The following is a 6594-nucleotide window of genomic DNA, read 5'->3' on the forward strand; positions in this document are numbered from 1 at the left end:
AGGGGTCCAAAGGGTAGGCAGTTTGGCAGGAGGACTCACCACCCACCCTTCACTGCCAGTGTCAGTTTCTCCAAGCCCAACGTCCTGCAGGGGACCAAAGTCAGGGAAGGGGCCCAGGGGAGGCCTGAGGGGGCAGCAGGCAGCTGCCTTTCTCTTCCCTGCATCCATTTGTCAGGAGATCTATTTTCCTCCCTTTGAAAGGGAATGAGGGGGCTGGGCTGCTGAGTGGGTACAGCTGCTCCACCCTGGCGCTCCTCTCCTCAGAGGACGGGGAACAAACCCTCCCCACCCTGCAGCATCACCAACGGGAGGCAGAACGGAGGGGGAGTGAGGGAAGCTGAGGCCTGGCTTCTCAGCCCGGCTGTGTCAGCCACCTGGCCCTGTGACACTGGGTCAGTGCCCAGGCCTTCAGACAATAATAACCCCACCATCAGAACCACTTGCTGTTTTAGGAGATAGTTACCACAAACTGAGTGCTAAGTGCTTTACATAACTCCACTTTTTACCCTTTAAACGCTAATAAAGTGCCAGGCAAGATGCTAGCTACTTTGCATACATTATCTGTAGCTTCCAGCACAACCGCAAGAAGATGGATGCTATCATTGTCTCATCTGTCAGAGAAGAAAGATGAGGCACCAGGCACCAAAGCCACTTGTCCAGGTTCATTCGTACAGCTTGGAGCCGGCTAATCCCTGAAATGCAACCCAGCCGACACCAGTTCATGCAAGGAGGCTCTGCCTGCCAGAATTAGCGCCCTGAGCCTCAGGGTACAGCTTAGAGGAAAGGAGGAGCTGGGGTGATGGGGGCTGCAGGGGACTTCATAGCCTCAGCCCCCCAAACCCTCTCCTTGGACCTCCGTCAAGGCCTGGTCAGCCCTGGCAGTGGGAAGCCTGGTCAGTCAGCCTAACCCACTGGCCAGGCACTGCTCCCCTCACAGGCAAGGCTGGGGCGGGGCAGGCCACAGCCGGAGGGCTGGTCAGTCCCACTCTGAAACCACTTCCTGGGCAGCCCAGGGGAAGTGAGCCTCCGGAAACACCTCGGATGGACAGGCCTCTCCCTGGGCCCAGGCCTTGGAAAGTGTACAGACCGCCCTGGGAAAAGTACCCTGCTTGCCTCCTGGCCGCCAGAGCCCAACAATTCACTTCCACTGGGCACTGACACTGCGGGGGACAGAGGAACTGATTGGACCCCCACCCACCTTCAAGCACCTTGGCCCCATGACCACAGGCAGCCCACTTCCTCCTTGCGGCAGCAGCCACAAACGGTGCCAGCACAGCTGACGTCCCCCCATCGTCCTTCCCACCCCACCCCCATACCAAGTCCTGGACAGCCTGGGGGTCTGGCCCAGGTGAGCAGGATGGCTGGTGAACGCCTGGGCAGGCAGCACCCACCTCCCAGTGTGGCCCAGCCCGCTGGAGCACCTGTGGTCACAACCACACCTCAAACCTCACCCTCAGTGCCAGACACAGGCTGGGCCGTGACCCTGACCAAGGACCCCGCTTCCTGACCTAGGATGGGCAGTGTGGTGTGTGTGGGCAGGCTTCTAAGTGCAAGGATGGCTGGCCGAGCACCTGCGTGCGTGTTTCAGCGTGCCTGTGGATGTGTGCATGCATGTGTGGTGCCCGTGTGGGCACTCGAGGGTGTGCAGGCGTGGGCACAGAGGGCAGCTTGGTTTCTGTATCCCCGTGTGAGCACACCTATGTCTGCGCCAGCTGGGGAGCTGACATTTGAGCTTTGAAAGTGTGCTGGCTCCCAGACTAATTGATTGAACTTGTTAGGGAATGAGGCTCAGTGCTGGGAGGGGGTGGGCCCCAGACCTCAGGTAACAGAGGCTCCCAGCCAGGCAAGGACATGTCACTTCCTCCCCACACCAGGTTTGATGGTAAGTTGAATAAACAGCAGACCCAGTGATGACCCTGCCCTTGTTCAGCCCCCACTCCCATCCCCAGGAGCCAGGGCCCTGCCCTCCTGCCGTGCTTCCCCTCTGAGTTAAGCTCTGAGAGCCCAGCCCCCACTGATCCATTCACCACCCCCACCCCCACCGTCCCCTGCAAACTTATAGATACCAGTAGGGGCAGGAGCAGGGCAGTAGGGGCAGGAGCAGGGGTTGATCAGGGAGGCCTCTGGGAGGAAAGACCACCTTTGCCACCCCTCCCCACTGTCACCACCTAGGTTCCTGGTACCCTCAGCAACACCCCCACCCCAATTGCACTCCCAGAATCTTGTCCACTGAACTTTGGACACTAGAGGGGTAACTCTCAGGGCTGTTTTCATTATAATGAAGGCAAAAGGAAGGAGGTCTGGCCCCAAAAGAAGGAATCTTTAGCTTTAGAAGGAGCCTGAGAGGGTGTAGCCTTCCCCAGCATTACTTAGAGACTGCCTAACTCATCTGGGGGCTGAGGAGGAGAATTCTGAATCTCTCCTCTGCCCCAGAGAGGCTGGGCAAATGAGGGAACTGGGGTGTGGAAGAGAGCGCAGGAGAAGACTTCATTCCATTCTCGGCTTGGTGTCCAACCCACTGTGGGGCCCAGGGCAAACCTCAGTTTCCCCGTGTGATGATGGTGACAGCCTGAGACAGAGACAAGGGGCCACAGAAAAGTGGATACATCCACCCTCAACCCTTGGCACCTACCCCACCTTCTTTTTTTAAAACAGAAGAGACAGAGAGAGACAGAGCATGAGCAGGGGAGGGGCAGAGAGAGGAAGACACAGAATCCGAAGCAGGCTCCAGGCTCTGAGTTGTCAGCACAGAGTCTGACACAGGGCTTGAACTCGCAAACTGTGAGATCATGACCTGAGCCGAAGTCGGACACTTAAGTGACTGAGCCACCCACGCGCCGTGACCCCACCTTCTTTCTAACTAACCAGCAAAATGTCACCCCTCCTCACCCTAGACGGCTGGTGGGCTCCTGGCCTCTGAGCGCCAAGGCCACAGTCTTTTCTGGGACAAAAGCCAGTGCCAGGCAGGGAGCCCTCATCAGCAAGGCCAAGCACTGCCCCTTCTGGGCACCCAGGCCCCACACTCAACCCAAGGACTTTGTGTGACCCTCCTCCTAACCGACCTAACCCATCCCCAGCAGATGGGGAGGAGACAAAAGAAGAGGGCTATCCTTGCACACTGTCCATATTTCCGTCTGTCTAGGAGGATGCAGTCTTACCCAGGGCTCGCGGCTCCCCCTTGCCCTCAGTCCTGGCTCCTGCTGCGGCCACCGCCACACAACCACCACCAGAAGTCGGCCCGCCGCCTTCACCTGGGCCAGTTCCAGGCAGACCTGCAGGAACAAGGGAAAACAGCTGAGCTGGGAGGCGCTGCCAAACAGGCTCTCCCCACCAGTCAGCCCCAGACCGGCCAACATGGCCCGGCTCAGCCCCGTCTGGCTCTGAGACCTCAGCCTCTTTGGACTCAGCTTTCTCTTCTGTGAAGTGGGATGTTGGGCCCAACTTCTCCGGGGCACCGGCCCCATGTCCTCTCCATGCCAGGGGCTGGATCACTGTGTCTCAGCCCTCAGAGCATTTCCAGACTACAGACGCTGCAAAAAAGCGACGGCTGTCTGCAAGAGGTTGCCCTGTGACTTAGGAGACCTAACAGCAATGGGGGGTGGGGGCACTGCTCTGTGGCCTGAGGCAATTTCTCTGAGCCACAGTTTGTTTTATCTTTAAAATGAGGAGAGTACATCTCCCCAGGCAGAGGCCCCAGTGATGTGGCACAATATAGCTCTCCTGCTGGACTCACCTTGGGAGTACCGAATGAATAGTGACATTTTTTAAAAAATGTTTATTTATTTATCTTGAAGGAGGGAACAAAGAGAGAGGGAGAGAGAGAGAGAATTTTAAGCAGGCTCCATGCTCAGCACGGAGCCCTACAAGGGGCTAAATTTCTGGACCAGGAGATCACGACATGAACCAATATCAAAAGTTGGACACTCAACCGACTGAGCTACCCAAGCACCTTGTGACACTTTTTTATTCCTTGTTTTGCACCTTCTAGTTCAGGTGATTCTCATATTAATATTGTGCCCATTATACAGCTGAAAAAAACTGAGGCCCAGAGAGATCCTAGAAGGAAGGAATGGCAAAGACAGCAAGGTGTCCCAGGTCTCCTGGCTCAAAGACCTGAGTGCTTTTCCTGCAGGCCAAAAGATTCCTCTCCCCAGATGTGAGCTCCTCCTCCCCGCTGAAGACCTCCCCCCCCACATCACGTCACTGCTCCCTAGGGACTGAGGCATCCTCAGGCTTGTCTGTACTTTATTTCTAATTTTAATTTAAATTCCAATTAGCTGTGGCAGCTAAATGGTGTCAGCACCCTGCAATCAAGCTCCAAATCACACCCCCCCCCACTTGCCTTATCTCCCCCACCAGTGCTGCTGACACTGGACAGGTGTCAAGTGGGCTGAATAAGGCGCCGGTCTCTGCCCACCCTTGGCCCTCCCGCAAGCAGTCTGGTCAAGGGCATGGGAGGGGGCACCAGACACATCACTAAAAGGAAACTGGGTGGGGGACTATCTGGGCTTTTATTAGCCCAGCTCCCAGGAGAATGGAAACCAGAGAGTAGGCAGGGGGGAGCGGTCACCAAATAAGACTTAGCATGTGTCGAGCTCTGACTGTGGGCCAAGCAAACCTGTGTTAGAGGGCCATTGACACAAGACCTTGAGCCCCCACAGCAACTTTCTCTCTTCTGCAATTAAGGGGACTCAGCCTTAGAGAGGCCTAGCTCCAGTCTCCTGCCCTTAAGAGGCACAGTGAATATTTGAGCCCATCTTTCCTCTGGGTCCAGAGCCCTAGGTCTTGGTCACAACACTGCAAACCCAAGGATTTGCCCTCAGGTACCCTTCAACTTGGAGAAGCAGAGGAGGGCGAGAGATGGAGGCCTTCCCCGCCTCCCCAGGAACCTGGGCTGGCCTTGAGGTGCCCGTGCACATCCACACCCTCACAGTCTCCCACATTATCACACACCCGGGGGCTCTCACCTTCCCTCCCAGCACTGTCACCGCAGGGGGTGCAGGCACCACACTCTCAGTTCCCTGCAATCAAGGGACTCCCAAGCACACAGACTAGCAGTTTCATACAGTCAGACTGAGTCTCCCACTAGTCACACACTCACCAGCCAATCTCACCCAGCCACAGTTCTAAACACACCAGATCTCTTATACCAGCCTATGGCCAGGTACAGCTGTCCAAACATCTGTACATCACACACACACACACACACACACACACACACACACACACAGGGCTGCCCTCTACTGGCCTGTCCACCACACCCCAACTCAGTCCACAGCAGGAACGAGGAAACTCAAGGGACCAGTCCCCTCCCTCAATGACCAGGTCAGCCTGGTCACAGCGGCTCAGTAGCAGAAGGAGAGGAAGAAAGAATGTACACACATTCCCACACTCAGACACACACATGAGCCTGGTGGGCTAACACAGGCTCTCAAAATTAACAGCTCAAATGTATATGGCCAGTGGGTCACCATGGCACCCTCAGTGTGCAACATAGGACAGTCCAAACACACAAGGGACACAAAGGCACACAGACACACACACACACACACACACACCGCAACACACGGATGGGAGTCTGGTCATAAAGAACACACCAAGACATAGTACACACATAGTTGCAAAGGGCACACAGAGCCTCAGGACACACAGACATACACACGTGTATACAAGCAAGTCACACATGTGGGAAAGGACCACAGAAGCAAGCCCCAGACACCGTGACAAAGAACACACATGCAGACAGGAACAATGTACCTATATGTCCAGATACAGGCGACTCGTTACAAGGAGTCAAGTCCAACCATACAGAGTAGGGACCAGAGGAGAAGAGGATGCCCTTATGCACACCAAATCCTTCTGACCAGGTGTGAGTGGGGGGCTTAGTGGGGATCTCCCTTCCCAGACGGGAGGAAATGAGAGAGTCTGGGAGGTAGAACAGTTCTGATGGTGCCCACCTCCAGCCTCTTCACCCTGAATCTCCTCCACTCCCTCCCCTCACCTGGCCGGGGCCCCACGGGGCGGGACAGTGGCGTCTGAATTGCTGAGGGGCTAGGACCGACGGGACCTGGAAGTGGCCCCCAGGAGAGGGGGGCTCAGAGGGGCGTAGGGGAGGGATGGTAAGGGGGGGGATGGTGGAGACTGGAGCCACGCCCAGCCGGAGACAGATGGAGAAAGACCGACAGAGACACCCAGACTGAAAGGAGAGAGAGAGCGAGAAGGAGGCGCCGCTCGGGCTGGGCCGGGCAGAAACCCAGGGGCGGGCGGCGGGGCAGGGCAGCCGGCCTGGCTTCTGCTCCGCGGTAGAAAAGGAGAGGGGANGACTCGGACGCGGGAACACAAGAGGGGGTGGGGAGAGATGGACCGACCGAGGGCCCCAGGGATTCGAGGGGGACGGGCGGACGCTCGGAGGGTCTGGGGACACTCAGGCGGGTAGAGGGGCCGGGAGCGGACCCACAAGAGGGCCTCGGCCCGTACCGCTGAACGGAGGGACAGACCGACGGACGGGGGACGGAGGCACCGACGGACGGGGGACGGAGGCACCGACGGACGGGGGACGGAGGCACCGGCGGGGGGCGGGGGGCGGCGGGGCTT

At 57.4% G+C, this 6594-nt stretch overlaps 1 protein-coding gene across 1 annotated transcript in view; it reads right to left on the bottom strand.

Annotated features, from left to right (window-relative positions):
• The window catches only part of PRKCD (protein kinase C delta), a 30302-nt gene that overhangs the window by 23131 nt on the left and 577 nt on the right, over positions 1-6594 (bottom strand). The window contains exon 2 of the mRNA XM_077749531.1: positions 3159-3272. The gene's annotated coding sequence lies outside the window, so the exon portion shown is untranslated. The remainder of the gene's footprint in view (positions 1-3158; positions 3273-6594) is intronic.

Source organism: Crocuta crocuta, unplaced genomic scaffold (assembly GCF_008692635.1).
Source record: "Crocuta crocuta isolate KB4526 unplaced genomic scaffold, BGI_CrCroc_1.0 scaffold463, whole genome shotgun sequence".
Lineage (NCBI taxonomy): Eukaryota > Metazoa > Chordata > Mammalia > Carnivora > Hyaenidae > Crocuta > Crocuta crocuta.